Source organism: Rattus rattus, chromosome 8 (assembly GCF_011064425.1).
Source record: "Rattus rattus isolate New Zealand chromosome 8, Rrattus_CSIRO_v1, whole genome shotgun sequence".
In the NCBI taxonomy this organism is placed as follows: Eukaryota; Metazoa; Chordata; class Mammalia; order Rodentia; family Muridae; genus Rattus; species Rattus rattus.
In genome coordinates this window covers 24199259-24212599 of record NC_046161.1, presented here as the reverse complement: position 1 = coordinate 24212599, position 13341 = coordinate 24199259, and the positions used below count along the sequence as shown (strand labels likewise).

The following is a 13341-nucleotide window of genomic DNA, read 5'->3' as shown; positions in this document are numbered from 1 at the left end:
TTAAAATTCATGGCCCTTTGTAATATTTTGCGTATAATTGATGTGTTCATCCATCCTTTACAGTCTTTATAGGGGATGGAAGGAACATCAAGGAGCTTAATTCCTTGAAGATACAGGCAGAATGTTATTTTGCTCCTTGTGATGACTTAATAGGTTATGGTAATACAATATGTTTGCAGAAAGTATTGAAAAAAAATCTTTCAGCCTTGCACATGGTTTTTGTCTGCCATACTTTCTGTTCAATTTTTTCTGTCCGGACAATAATGTACGTGTGTCTGATATATTAAAACAATAATAATACATCTTAATGATTTTATGTAGTGTGCAAGCTGTCTAGTTCCTGCAATTAGCCTTTTATTGCATATTTCACTTCTTCAATTATGTTTATCCCACCTCACTGTTGGTTTTCCACAGGCTGGGAATACTGTTCTCTCTCACTTTTCTTAAACAGGCTCTTCTAACTCTGGACACAGGTCGATATTACTGTTGATACTGCACTAGCTAAGTTTTCCTCTCCTTACAGAATGGAGTGACCAGGCTGTCAGTGAGGTGTAAAGACGGCTGTTCACTCTCCAGGGCTGAAGGAGGCTACTTCCTCAATGCTCTCTTGTGCTTTCAGTCTTTTCTCCCCTGCTTCAAACTACATGGAACCCTCAATTTCTATCTAGACACACACACACACACACACACACACACACACACACACACACACACACGCACGCGCATGCACACACAAAGTCCTCTACAACCACTAACCGTTGCTGGTCCTAACTTAACTCAGATCTTACATGTAGCTTCCTGCACTTTGTTTCTTCCCATTGAGCACAGAGCAGCTCCCACTCTTGTGGCTATTTCTGGTTTCCTGGTGACAGTTGTCATCACGAAGTCATTTGCTTTCTCCGTTGCAAGATCACCAGAAATGCAAGACCTTCGTATTTGCTCTTCTTAGTGCCCAGAAGAAGCAAGTAAGCACTGGTCAGTCACTTAGGTGGAAGAGAAATGGCTTTCTACTCAAGGCAGTTCGCTACTCAAGACTAAATTTCCTATTGAGGTAGTTTCCGGATTTTCCTATCTCTGTTTGGGAGAGACAAAAAACTGCTTGGTCATAGGACATGAACTCTTAGATGCTCTAGTTCTCTGGTGCGATTTTCTGAAATTCCCACCTGCTTCGGCAGACATTCCTAGAATTGGGCAAGTCATATCATAACCCACACAAAATCATCTCTGCTAAACAGATAAGCAGTTGCAATGCATTCTGCTTTCTGTGAATGAAACCTGACTGACAAATAGCCAACTACCTAGTAGGGGTTGTCTGAAAGCAACTGGCAACACAGCTACCAAGGTCCTATACATTGCCGAGTGAATATGCTCCTCAACATGTCAGGATAGAAAGCTCCATTATTCATTCTCTGGCGCCGCATCTCCTTGTGTGCATTTTCATTAAAGCCATCGTTTGTCATGTTAAGCAGCTGTTGCAACATAAAGAGTAGCTGTCAAATAATATGGCATTTGGAAATAGTGACATTTTCCTTTTAATGTCTTTTTCCGCCATCTCTCTCTACTCTCTTTCAAACTATTGCCGCGGAGGCAATGCACAGGGACCGTCAGCCTGACAAGTGGCTCTGTTTGCTGCCGAACAAAAACAGAACTGGGAACAGACCCTTCCTTGTTCTCAGCGAGCTCTGCGATCTTCATGAGAAGCCATAACCCTCTTCTGTCATGGATGGAGGCACTCAGTGACAGAGCAGGCCTCGGCTACCTTTGGCTCATATTTGTATGGGTAGGAAGGGAACGCCTGTCATGAATCAGAGTCACCTGCCACCTGGGACCATGGGTTCGGAAGGATGGGTGCACCCAGGTCTACAAAGAGCCTCCCATAGCCCATTCCTGGCACACTCCCACAGCTATCACTCCACACCAAATTGTGCCAGCAAGTGTGACAGTTTTGTGTTTGTTTCTTGTTTGTTTTTAATCAACTAGTGTAATGCTGCCAGAGCCTTCCTTGGCAACCCTTCTCTGCTCATTGATGAAGCCTCTTCATTCCCAATTGTAAGCTGTATCCTGGCCTAGATTTGCAGATAGATGTTGACTACACTAAAGAATTTTACAGAGCTCATGTTGCTAGTCTGGCTAGCAGAAAGCAGGCTTTGTCACAAAATACAATAATTTCCCCCTAATGATTAAAATCACTGATTTCAATACCCCATATCTGTGGCCATCCTTATACCTCCAGGTTTGGTTTGGTTTGCTTTGGTTTTGGTGTGTGGTTATGTGCAGATGTGTGCACATGTGTGTGCACACAATTGTTCTAATCTCTTTGTATCTTTGTACACTGGAACTTCCTGATCGCTAGCCCTATAACTCTTGAAATCTACACTTGATTGACATTCCTTAGAAGCTAATGTGGACTTTGCGGCATGTTACTGTCATTGTCTCAAAACCTGAGTCCAACTCCCTTGTTCATTAACTTTTTCATCACAAACTTGAGCTCCAATTCCAACATAGGATACAAGGAGCATCCTACTTTTTCCGAGTCTGCAGCTAAATGACAAGGACAATTAAGGACACCTCACAGCTGACTCGTTCCTGTTCAGGCTTTGCAAAGTCAGAGCCACTCACCCTTATCATTTTTATTGATACCATTCATTGGTCAACTCCCATTCCTACTCTCAATAATTCCTCTCCCCAAACTGCACCAATATCATTCCAGTCAGATGAATACCTTCTCCTATCATCTAGTTTCTGTCACTTCTCATCTCTGCCCTCCTGCTCCCAGCAGACAATCGTCACCTTTTTTAAGAGAAAGAGAAGCTCCTATAAGAGAAGACTCTCACTTTCCTTTGACCAACAGTACCAACCTGCTTCTGTGTGAATCTGCTTAGGTGAGGCTACGCCCCTCAAATATGGCTGATAACCAGCTGTGCTTTGAATTTTAGCACAGTCAGATGGCTAAGGAGGATTATTCTAATGGTGACATCTTGGTCCTTCAGGAACTGTATTCCACTGTGTCAAGGTAACCCTTCCTTAACTTACGCTTTTATTTAGACTTTCATTTTTCATTTGCCTTTTCACAGCCTTTCTTCATTTCAGCCAAATTCCAGATAGGATTTTCAAAAAGGTATTTTTCTTTAAAACTATAGCATATACTAAATGATCAAATATTGGGTTTCTCTCTGAAGCCTGGAGAAATCCACATAGATATTCAACTGTCACATTAATATTAGTTACTTGACCTCATTCATTCATTCTCCCAACTGTTATTGAGAATAAATCATGACCTAATTAGACTGCAGATACTAGGAATAGGACAGCGGACATAGAGACATTATCAAATGAAACATAGGATCGTAATAATTGACGAGTAAATGAAAGCTAAGCATAAGATAATAAGTGTTCTGAAGTAAGATATAGCAAGATAAAAGAACAGCAAGGGCCATATTGTTTTAATTGTGTGATTATTGAATATTATGTCTGATAAATTCAGACATTTGTCTGAACATTGAAAGTCGATGCATCTACTGGGGCAGGCAGGGACATCTAGGAAGAGGAGCCAGGGAGATTGTAAGAGTCCAATGACCAGGACGTCTGCAGTGAGAGATTGAAATACATACATCCTTCATTTGTGTGTGCATCTGTGTGCGTGTCTGTGTGTCTGTGTCTGTACATATCAGAGAAGCTGCATCGAGGAAATATCAACAATAAGTTATCTGAATGAAATCTGACAAGTAGGAACACTAGTTGACATGCCAATAAGGGTGAGGGAAATCTCAAAACTTTCCAGCCCTGGACAAAGAGCTACAAGCAGTAATGGCTACTGAGAGGGGGAGAATCATCCTTCTTCAGGGTCAAGCTCCCTGACAGGTTATTCAATTCCAAGAGCTCAGCATCAAAGACATGCATATGAGCAACACTAAAGGGGGCCTAATGGGTTTGTTTTATTTTTAACTTTTTATAAATTGTGTATGTGTGTGTGTGTGTGCACGCACGCATGTGTGTGCCTGTGTGTGTGTGTGTGTGTGTGTGTGTGTGTGTGTAATGATAATTGTGAAAAATAAGAGGCTTTGTATTTGAAGGGACTGGAAGTGACAGGAAGAATTGGAAAGAGAGAAGATGTAAATGCAGGGTTCATGTGAAATTCTAAAAAAAAATTTTTTTAAATCCTGAAAATATTAGAATGAACCATGATGCATTTTAGAGGAAAATAACAAGTACACAGAAAAATGAATAGAAGACAATGGCTGGTGAGAACATGAGAGTTTAGTCACATATAAACTTTAGCAGAAATTGGCAGCACAGTTCTACGATTCCAGCTATTTAGGAGGCTAAGGTAGGAATTCCATAAATTCATGATTAGCCTGGGTGATTTGATGAGACCTTGTATTAAAAGTTTCTACATAAATATATGTAATAATTAAAATTTAAGATCACTTAATTACTCAATTTATCTTATTTCAACATGAATTTTCAAGCAAAGTAACCTGAACTTTCCACACTCTGACCCATTTCTAATCCTCCTATAATTTATTTCTCTGGAAAAATCTACTTTGTTCTGTCTAGCTAGGCATTTTCTAAAACTAGTAGCTGGTCTCTTTCTTCTCTGTCTCATATGCCAGGGTTAGTATCACACAGCTGATGTATCTTCTGCAGGAAAGAAGTCATTTTTCCAGGTTTCTCCATTATACATTACCTTACACATACCTGACTATCCATATCTTGGAATATCAGCTCCAGGTTCATTTTAAAAAATTACTGATGATTGCCTTAGATGCTTCATAGTTACCCAACATAGGAGGTTAACAGATCTGGTATGAGAGAATTAGTTCATGGACATATGTTGTGCTGGAAGGTCAGTAGAGTGTACAATGTCTGCCCTGTCTGGCAGATTTAACTGCAGTTGATAATTGTATCTTTTCTCCCAAGGACAGACAGTTACTGGATGCAGGTAGAAAACAGGACAGATCAAAGCTGGAGGAAAGGCTCAGATGAAGAACACAAGATTCGACTTAATCAGAACCCATCCTCTAACTAAAGCAGCATTGGTTAAAAAGCTATTCTTCCATCCATGGCTTTCTCCTGTGAGAAGCAGACAGCCAGTTATTAATCCTGAACCACTGATGGGACCAACATCATTCCACCTCTAACTTGCGTTTATTTCCCTTGTGGAGGTCAAGGAGGAGGTCAGCATGTAGAGTACATAAGAGCCCCCGAACTCTCATCATCAGGTGTCCTAGCGATTTGCAGAAAAATGGGATGATGGTTTTGTAATAGCTAATAGAGTTTCTGATTTAATGCAGCTGTTAGAAATTAGCAAGGACTCCATTGAAAGCTTCCTAGTCACTTATAATAACAAGATAATAAATCACCCGCAGCACTTTCTGACACTTCGAATTCTATTAGAAACATATGACTTAGTTCGGCTACTCTTCACAGTTTGTTTTCCCTTTAGTTATTAAATTACCTTTTAAAGTTCAAGAGGGTAAAGGTATCTGACTTTCATTTTGCTTCCAAACATCTCCATGGAATTTATTATTTCAAAGAAGAATAGGGAGAGAACGGGGCACGTATTTGGACAAAGGCATAGACGGTTTTCTGTGGTTTCCATCATGAAGATGACAGGTGACTTGTTACCGAAAGCCCTGGGTGAAATGGAAGACCATCATCACCAATGCTAGCTTCTCCTTGGCTAGATGAGCTGGATCGCTCTCTCTATTGTTAAAGGCTTCCTCAGCTAACCATGTCTTCCTAATATCTACTTACAAAGCGGTTGGTATGCCTAATAAAATAATATATGTAAGAGTGTTTTGTAAATTGCAAGTCTCCACAGATGCTAGTTATTTTTGTTTATGAAGGGCTTTGTTTTTTTGCTTGTTGGAAACACTTATTCAAAATAGGAAGCACTGATTGCTAAGCTATTTACAGCTGCTTTGTTCCCTCTGCCCTGGGCTCCTAAGGAAGATCTATCTCTCATACTCTGCTGGGTCTCTGAACCTAATTCTCCACTGTGTCAATAACAACTAAATAATACCCTAAAATACCCAGAATCTGGAACTGGGCCAGACTCTCTCTAGATTTAGCTCATGGGCATCTATCTATTCAAATTGCAATTTGCCAATCATGAGAAATCACATGTCACATTAACAGTACATGCAGCTACACATTCACTCATGTAGCCATATCTTTCTTTCATAGTCTCATAAATACGGTCTGGCAGAACCTATGTCATCTGGTCCTTGAATTGTAAATATAAGAAAGAGATATTTAGGAGCAGTGGGATCTGGTGTACCCAACAACAGCTGGCAGATATAATTATATAGCCCACATATAGGAGTCTTTGGTGACCTACCTGATCTATGCACTTGCTAAAATGGGAAGCAGGTTCAATATATTTAATTCAGTTCAGAAAAGTATTTATTACAATGGCTCTGAGCAGCATAGAGCTATGGTGAATAGAAAGAAATGTAGTCATTCTCATTCTCTCTCTCTCTCTCTCTCTCTCTCTCTCTCTCTCTCTCTCTCTCTCTGCTATTGTAGTTTGTAATCTCTCAAGAAAGAAAATATGCACATAGAAAACTACTGGAAGACATATCACTGAGTGAAAGCTGAAATAGGCCAGAGTAGATATGGAATTCCTGATGGAAAATGTAAGGCATGCTGGAAATGATTTGTTTCAAAGGATAGAGAAGGGATGAGAAAATGGCACTGTCACCTTGGTAAAAGTAGAAATTACAGAGGAGGGCTAAAGAAGATTGACAGTTGTTTGACAGTGGCAGCTTTTCTTCAGAGCAAAGTGACCAATACTCAATAATCAGTGAAGTATGAGATCTAATATGAGATCAATGCTGGACAATAGTTTGGGTCACTATCCTCACCCCTGTATCTGGCCAACTCTTCTCTTTCATAGTGAACTAGGAACGCTCCTGTCTCTGTCTTTGTAACATATCAATGTACCTGTTTTGTGTTAGTCAAAACTTAAAACAAAAAAGGATAAAGAAATAGAAATGTTAATTACCCTGATTAGATCAAACTCATTGTATACATGCATCAAATTAACACACCATACTCTGCAAATATCGACAACTTAAATAATAATAATTTTTAAAAGGGAATGAAAGGAATAAAATCTCTTCCTCTAACCATACATGACTGAGTCTAGATTATCTTAGACTGGCTCTTTGGATCTGCCACTCTGCCCCATGGACACGCCCCTTCCTACCTCAGTTTTCTTCTTTTCTTTTTCGCATATGTCTATATCATCACTATGCTTTCAGTTACTTATTTGTCCATTTTTTGACTTCGCCTCTAGAAGAAAGTCTTGATACTTCTGCACTTTAAAAAAAATGTAATATTGAGAAAGTAGTCTTCAGGGTGTTCCAAATATAGTTCTGGAAGCTATGGAGTGTGTGGGCTAAAACAGCCGAAGCTAGGAGAATCCAATATTTAATACAAGTGGCTGGGAAGGGGAGGATGAGAGAAAGAGCCTGAGGATTAGGGAAATACGAGGAAACCTAATTATTCAGACTGAAAAAGTGACGTGTTTTAAGACAGGATTAAGTAGTCTGTTCAAGTGTCATCAGCTAAAGAAGACACAGGTGAATCAAGGAAGGTCAGTCTGGAGTTTGGAGACACTTTGGTGCTTTGAGGAAATGCCTTTCACAGCACTAGAGAAGGCAACAGTCACAAGACAGAGCCTGCAAACATTTGTGAGCTGACCTCTGGCAGCCTACCCAGTTTTCCCCTCCTGCCCCAGCCTTGGACTGCTGAGTAGAGACCAGGCCTGAGCAGCCTGGCCAGAACTCCTCCAGCCGCCACCTAACAATGATTCATAAAGGGGAAGAAAAGCCAGGGAGAGGTCTTTGCTGCATAATAAAAAAACAAACATCAAGAAACTCCCCTTCATTTCTTAATTACCAGTTTATATTCAATTCCTGCAAGAGAGATTAAAGTTTGGCATTTTATGTTATTATTAAAATATCATATTAATAATAGCCCTGACATCTTTAATACTTCAGCTAGAAATCATTTATTTCTTCTAAAACCAAGAAGCAGGAGTGGGAAGAGAACTTGGTGTTTTTATTTGGTCTTAAGTATTTCTTGTTTTCTAAAACACGGGCCCTGTGGATTTATTACTGATAAGTACTTTGTAATGAAGTGTTAGCAAGGAAGGCACTTGAAGTGCCTTTAGCAAGTTTAATTTTTAAGTGCATTATATAGTCAGGGAATTGACATTAAATACAGGCATGTACCGTACCCTCTCTGTTCTCCCTCAGTGGCTTCTGGGCCATCTCTGCTCAGCTCACAAGCAAGAGGTAATTTGTTAAATGCTCAGTCACAAATAGGCCCAAGGGTTTCCCTTCAATTTACTGTGTCGCCGTGGACAAGAGCCAGGATGTCTGCTCTGAATTTTGAAGGGAATGCTGACTTGACTGCTTTCATAAGCATGTATTAGGCATTTATCCTAGGCCCTGCACAATACCAGGCATGAAGGAAGATAAAAATGTTGTACGAAACGGATAGTTTCAAAGGAAGTTCAGTAGCATTGCGGTAAGATGGAGATGACCTGGAGAACTCGGGAAGTAGCTTGTGAGACCTGGCAGTACAGCATTGTGACAGAAGTGACCACACTATGAGAATGATAGAGCTTTAGCATTGTGACAGAAGTGACCACACTATGAGAATGATAGAGCTAAAAAAGACAGCTGTCAGCCCTCTGTGGCAAGCTCAGAGTCCAGTTTGGATTAGCAGCTGAAGGGGGAGGAGGCCCACCTTGGCTAGTAGAAGCCTAAGTTACAGGCTGTATATTCACAAGGAAAACACTGAGAATGTAGGTCTGGCCTGGAGTCGAAGCTGAAGCAAGGAGAACCAAGGTACGTAGGTGACAAAGGGCCCTGATGGCCTGAAAGACAAGAGGTCTCACCCAGTGGGTGCAGTCAAGAAAGTGAAGATTTCTGAGTTCTCATCTGCTGGCTACTGGCCTAAAACATATTTACAGAAAATTAACTTGATAGTTTCACATACACATGTCCACAGAAAAGATTTTATAAGGAGAAATAGAACAAAAGCAATGACTGCCATCTTGACTTATGAACTGGACTCATGCCTAGCTAATTCTAGGAAAAAGGATTGAAGACGAAGAGTAAATGAACACTCCAGATAAAAGTATACAGAAGACTGGAAGAATTAACTCAGCCTAAGTAAGATTCAAATACAACACAAGGAGAGTAAATGAATCTCCAGATAAAAGTAGACAGAACAGAATCGTTAAGTTAGCCTAAGCTTCAAATACAACACAAGGAAGGAAAAATAATTTTTATCTCATTTCTATTTGTGAGAAACTATGTTAGGCAGCCCACATTTTTATATTTTATCTTGTAAGGAGGAAAAAAATCAGGATTTAGAGTTGCAAATTATTCCAACGGGAGCACATATCAACGTTTGCCTAGCTGAGATTCACATGCAGGATTCGGGTTCTAAGCCCAGGACCTTTCCCACTTTTAACTCTCTGCTAAGGACTTGGCCTAGGCTTCACCTCTTCCCAGGATGCATTTGAATTTGCTGGATCTTCTCTACGTTCCTATGTTCCTCATATCTCAGGCCGATCCAACTATTGCTATTGTCATGCAAGCATCATTTTGTTCTGGTGGTGATGCGATACAAAACTCCTTGTATCTCTATTCCTGTCCTCTGTCCCTTATATCTGTGAAGACCTGAGGACTCTTTACATATATTAGACATACCAAAAAGCGGTTCAAATTTCTTCCACACGTGATCACTCCCTCTTTTAAGTGCCTGTCCTCTAGCTGCTAACTCTTTCTGTACTGTGGCTGCTTCTGTCTTTATGTCATCCACAGTGTTAGAGAGCAGCTCTAAGAGAATCACATGACATTTGCTGTCCAGCCGTCTTCATAGTTCCACTGTAATGGGGGATTGTTTTGGGTGAAAAGAAAAGTTAAATAAAATAAAAGGTCTTGGGGAAAAAGAAATTGTTTGTAGATACATGCATTTATGAAATAGCGGCTCTCATTGTAGAGTGACCCTTAACTGGGAGGCAAGAAAGTTGGTTTCTTTAATAAAAGCCAAATTCACACTCTGGACTTTAGTTATTCCTTAGAACTATAACGATTTTGAACACCCAAAAGACTCTAAATATTTATCTTCAATGCTTTGTTCCTAATCTTTCCAGGCAAAAATAAAACTCAAGTTTTTATAAGCTTGATAAATCCAAGTACTTTCAAGTTTTAAAGGGTCAGTCCAGCATCGTAGCCCTTTAGAGCTGGAGGTGGGTCAGTCTCAATGAGTTTGAAGGCAGGTTTAATACAATGTGACCTTATCTTAAAATTTGAAAGAACTGAAGATGTAGCTCAGTAGTCTGGCTCTTATATAAGGCCCTGGGTTCCATTCTCCTATTGCACAATAACAAACTAACTAACATCATTTACTCCAACAGTCAACTTTAATAAGACAGCTTGGCTGTTCCCTCTGGTGTGTGGGCACCACTTTTCTTGGGGCCCTGGGCTCCTTGTAAATTACAGAGCTGAAATTCTCATTCTCGGCCTGGGTAATGTTCTGTGGCTCATTTGCATAACAATTACATGCATTAGGAAGGCTACTGATTGGAGCATTTCTTGCCAAATTATGATAGCTCTTTGGATGCTGCTGCTTTTGTGCCTCTGAACAGCTGCTAGTGGTGTTAGGGTCCTCACTCACCAGGAGATTGGGACTGCCTGCCTCCACACTGAGGTTTCTTTACTGAGGTTTAAGGCCTCTCCCCTTATCAAGTTCTCTGCTAAAGCCCTTGTCAAGGGGTCTTCAAGCAAGACAAGAAAAATTCCCAGCATCAGAGTTCTAGACAGAAAAAAAAAATAGGCATGGCCAATACACAGGAACACTGCTTCTGGATTTTGTCCAGGCTTGGTGCCACTTGACCACTTTAACAAAAGTCAATTAGTTGCTTGAGAACTATGCACTTGCTGCTTTCTGTTAGCATTGTACCAGGGAGTGGTTCTAGGAGATGGAAAAGACTTCACATGCAAATGCCCATTACACTGCTACATGCTCTGTGCAGACTCCTAGAAAACTGGACTCCTAACTGTGTATTTACATCATCTTATCCCTAAATAACATCCCAATGCCTCAACCACTTTGAGAGTGAGGCTTGTGTCTGATATTTCTTCTTTCCCATGTTTCACTTCACCAATGAATTATTCACATATAAAGTATCCTACTACATATTTTTAAATGAAAAAATGACATATTTTCTTTACACATGCTTATATGTATTTATGAAGCTAAGCCAATTATGCTGATTGTCTATCACTGTGCAAGTGGTATACTTAAAGGAAGAAATGCATTAGTCAGTATTCTGTGACTATGACAAACTTCCTGGGGCAATTGACTTAATAAGGGAAAAGGTTTACTCAGACTGACAGTTACAGAAGATTGAACTCATGGTTGATTGTTTCATTGCTTTGGGCTTTGCGTAGAAGTGTGTAGGTGAGAAGACAGACAGACAGACACACATAAAAGAGAGAGAGAGAGAGAGAGAGAGAGAGAGAGAGAGAGAGAGAGAGAGAGAGAGAGAGAGAGAGATTTTTAAGGGCATATTCCTATGATGTCACTTCTTCCTACTGGTTACCACCTCTGAAGATTCCATTGGTTCTCCTTAGGCCTGAGGTTGGGGACTAAGCTTCAGCATATGAGCTTTAGTGGCCCTTTATGATCCAGATCACATTAAGGAAAGCATTCAATCATCACCATTTTAATGGGGTACCTGTATATGAGCCACCCTTCGCACCTCCACTTTGTTGAACTCAGAACTATCTAGATTCCCAATGGAGTTGACCTTACATTGAAACTGGGGTCTACTAACTCTAAAGGTACAACCAGGTTGCTGTATGGTGTTTCTTAACTTCTGAAAGCACTTGTCCTGTATCTGGCCTATCTTTATCCTCCCCGAGATTTATAACAAATTCAGAAAGTTGAGTGTCTTACTGCAGCTACCCAGATACTGGTAGGATATACCACCATCTGCCCCTGAAGCATCTATCTGTGCAAATGTAAAACAGCTTACAATTACAGCTGCATTTAGTTGAGCATTTAGTAACCTGAAGAATGCCTCTCCTGGAATCCCTGTAGCTACTGTTATTATTCATTCAATATGAGTTTCACAAACAATTACTAGAGCTTCTCTTGTAATCTCAATAAATATGCTATATAGCTATCCCTGAGCATCACAATATTGGGGAATGAAACAAATAAAGCTTGCTATATAACACACTGGAGGAGATCACTGCATTACAAAACATGGGGATATGTTATAATCTTATTTAATCCTTCCAAAATATATCTGTAGATACTATGAGCAATTGTCCCCCACCCACCACTGTTATCAACAGATAAGGCAATTACATTTGAAATGTTAAGTAACTTCCACAGGGCAAAGGACCTAATGCAAAGAACTAGAATTGGCCGCATGGTTGTCTAAGAACACTGCCCAGTGCTTTCTCTGACTATGTTCACTGCTTTCCAACCTCTCACTAATAACAATATGCTCATAAAGTTCCATCACAAGCCACCGATTGATGATTAGACTCTAAACAACTATCAGCCAATTTTTGTCACCTCTGCTGTCCTGGGTTGAAAACATTCAGAAATGTTTATACTGAGAATCCTTGTTTTGTATTTTTGTATTCATTTATTCTATGCCAATTTGATATATATACACACATACACACTCTGCTTATACACACTCTCCAACCTTGTTTTTTCCCCTCATATCCTCACCAACACCCTTTCTTTTTGTTTCTGTTTTGTGACCCACTAGAGTTAATCAGGGCCACCTAAGTGGGCATGAGTATAGAGTTGTCTGCTGGGGCATGACCTGGATGGCTATATCACAGAGGACAAGCACTCCCTCTCCTTCTGTGTTTAGTTTATGCGTTCATTCATTTGCAGATCCTATGCAAGCAACTGTAGCTGGTATGAATTTGTGAGTACAAAATGTATGTCATGCCCATAAGAGAATATTTCATAGCATTCCATCTCATTAGCTGGAATCCTATTCCATTTTTTCTGCCATTTCTTCTGTGATGTTCCTAGAATCACAGAAGGGCTGATCTGGGTATCCACCTATGTGTGGCTGAACTCAAGATTCTTTTCCCCAGCCTTCCAAGTGATAGGATGGCAGACACGTTCTACCATACTGGAAACATACTGAAAATTTTTGAGAGCCCAATTAATTTTAATTAATTAATTTTAATTGTAGCGAGTATTTGTCATCTTGTGTTAATGTTTAATTTGAAAGCTTCTTGAATCATGTGTAATTTATGATATTTCTATCTCATT

At 40.0% G+C, this 13341-nt stretch overlaps 1 protein-coding gene across 2 annotated transcripts in view; it reads right to left on the bottom strand.

Annotated features, from left to right (window-relative positions):
* Window positions 1–13341, bottom strand: part of Opcml (opioid binding protein/cell adhesion molecule like) — a 1104634-nt gene that overhangs the window by 547000 nt on the left and 544293 nt on the right. The gene's annotated exons all lie outside the window — the stretch shown is intronic.